Below are 3,274 nucleotides of genomic sequence, written 5' to 3'. Positions count from 1 at the left end.
CCCTGGTCCTCCAGATGTCCCAGTCTGCATTCTAATTGCTCGGGTCTGCTCCTCTGACTACCTATTGCGTTGTCTAATTCTGGAATTTTATTGTTAATCTTTTGGATTTCTACATGTTGTCTCTCTATGGATTCTTGCAACTTATTAATTTTTCTACTATGTTCTTTAATAATCTTTTTGAGTTCTTCAACAGGTTTATCAGTGTGTTCCTTGGGTTTTTCTGCAGTTTGCCTTATTTCGTTTGTGATGTCTTGAAGCATTCTGTAAATTAGTTTTTTATATTCTGTATCTGATAATTCCAGGATTGTATCTTCATTTGGGAAAGATTTTGATTCTTTTGTTTGTGGGGTTGGAGAAGCTGTCATGGTCTGCTTCTTTATGTGGTTTGAAATGGACTGATGGACTGCTGTCTCTGAGCCATCACTGGGAAACTAGTTTTTCCAGAATATCTGCTGACTGGTACGCTGGCTCCAGGCTCTGAAAACAATCGCTGCCTCCCCGTATTTGTTCGTTCTCCATCTCTAAATCTGTGTTTGTTGTTCAGGGTTCGTAGATTGCTATGTATGTGATCGATTCACTTGTTTTTCCAAGTCTTTGTTGCAAGAGGGATCCGCGGTAGCGTCCACCTAGTCCGCCATCTTGGCCCGCCTCCTGCTTTTGCTTTTTTAGTAGGTATATGATAGATAACTGGAGAGATAATGAGTCAGCCTTTGGAGAAGGGGGCGGGATGGCGCCGGGACCCTAAAACGCAGGCTGGGTGGTCTGGCGTTGCGGAGTCCCCTTATTGCTCCCTCTGTTACTCCCCGGGGCCCGCATACAGATCTCTTATTTCTTTTTATTGCTGAATAATATTCCATTGTACGAATATAACACATTTTATCTATCCATTTATCAGTTGATGGAGATTTAGGCTATTTTCACTTTTTGGTTATATAAATAATGCTGCTATAAACATTTGTATGCAAGTTTTTGCATGAACATGTTTTCATTTCTCCTGAGTAGATACCTAGGAGTAGATTTGATGGGTCATATGGTAATTCTGGGAACCCTGGTGGCGTAGTGGTTAAGTGCTATGGCTGCTAACCAGCTGCTGACCAAAGAGTCAGCAGTTCAAATCCACTAGGTGCTCCTTGGAAACTCTATGGGGCAGTGCTACTCTGTCCTACAGGGTCGCTATGAGTCAGAATCGACTTGACGGCACTGGGTTTGGGTTTTTTTTTGGTTATGGTAATTCTGTGTTTAATCTTTTGAAGAACTGTCAGATTATTTCTTAATGTGGCTGCACCATTTTAGATTCTCATCAGCAGTGTATAAGAGTTCCAATCTCTTCACATCCTTGCCAAAACTTGTTATTATCGGTCTTTTTTTGTTATAGTCATCCTAGTGGGTGTGAGGTGGTACCTCATTGTGGTTTTGATTTGTATTTTCCTAATAACTGATGTCAAACATCTTTTCATTTTCTTGCTGACCATTTATATATCTTCTCTGGAGAAATGTCTATTCAGATCCTTTGCTCTTTTTCTTAAATTGAGTTACTTGTCTTCTTATTATCGAATTGTGTGTTGGATATCTAGTGTTGCTATATAACAGAAATGCCACAAGTGGATGGCTTTAACAAAGAGAAATTTATTTTCTCACAGTCTAGTAGCCTACAAGTCCAAATTCGGGGTGCCAGCTCCAGAAGAAGGCTTTCTCTTTCTGTTAGCTCTGGAGGAATGTCCTTGTCATTGGTCTTCCACTGGTCTGGGAGCATCCCAGTGCAGGAACCTTGGGTGCAAAGGACACAATCTTCTCCTGGCACTGCTTTCTTGGTAGTATGAGGTCCCCATGTCTCTCTGCTCACTTCTCTCCTTTATATCTCGAAAGAGATTGGCTTAAGATACTATCTAATCTTGTAGACCTCATTAATATAACTGCTGCTAATCCATTTTATTATATCACAGCGATAGGATTTACAACACATGGGGAAATCACATCAGATGATAAAATGGTAGGCAATTATACAATACTGGTAATCACAACCTGGCCAAGTTGACAGATGTTTTTGGGGGACACAATTCAATGCATGACTAATTCTAAGAGTTCTTTTTACATTCTAGGTACAAGTCCCTTCTAAGAAACATGATTTGAGAAATTTTTCTTCTATTTTATGGATTGTCTCTTCACAATCTTGATTATGTCCAATTTGTCTAATTTTTTTTTTTTAGTTGTTTGTGCTTTTGGTGTCATATCTAACAAACCATTGCCTAATCCAAGGTCATGAAGATTTATGTCTATGTTTTCTTCTAATAGTTTAATACGCTTGAGTCTTTGATAAATTTGAGTTAATTTGGTATATGATGTGAGGTAGGGGTCCAACATAGTTCATTTCCATATAGATATTCAGTTATCCCAACACAATTTGTTAAAAATAGTCTTCTTTCACAGTTGATATATCTTGGCACCCATGTCAAAAATTAATTCACCAAAAATGTGAGGGTTTATTTCTGGACTCTCAATTCTATTCCATTGATCTATGCATCTTTCCTTATACCAGTGCCACAATTTCTTGATTAGTGAGATTTCTAGTAAGCTTTGGGATTGAGGAGTGTGAATCTTTCAAATTTGTTCTCCTTTTTCAAGATTTTGGGTCCTTTGCATTTTGATACAAATTTTAGGATCAGTTTGCCGATTTCCTCAAAGAAGGCAGATGGGACTTTCACAGGGATTATGTTTACTCATAGTTTTATTATCATGACCACACAGAGCAATCTTAACCTACCTCTCATAACACTTATTATATTTTTTATTTATATAATTTTTTTAATTTTTGTTTTTGAGAATATACACAGCAGAACATAAATTAGTTACTTATGTTACTGTGTTATTTCTTTTACTAGATTATAAATTCCATGACAACAGATGCTATATTTTATTGTTTAATTTCCTGAAAAATCCTCAAAATCCTTGCAGCAATCTTCAAAAATCCAACAGGCTGTATAGTTAAAATAATGTTTTATTTGGTCTTATGAAAAGTGATTTGTATAGATCCATAGTAAGTTTGATCAATTACTGTCAAATGAAGGAATTTCCTGTTTGATTTTGCAATAGGTGTGATGTAGTGTCATTTTTCTTTACTCTCCATCTCTATGCATATGAATTTCACTTTGAGAGCAAGGTTTGTTCAAAGCTGTTATTTTATTTTAATTATTTAACTGCTTTTTGCTTTCTAGCCAAAAATCACTAGAAAAACATGGGCAACACACATATTATGTTTTTTTTTTCTTTTCCAGAG

Source organism: Elephas maximus, chromosome 4, assembly GCF_024166365.1.
Source record: "Elephas maximus indicus isolate mEleMax1 chromosome 4, mEleMax1 primary haplotype, whole genome shotgun sequence".
Classification (NCBI taxonomy): Eukaryota; Metazoa; Chordata; class Mammalia; order Proboscidea; family Elephantidae; genus Elephas; species Elephas maximus.
The sequence above is the reverse complement of the archived record's forward strand: the minus strand, read 5'-3'. Positions refer to the sequence as shown.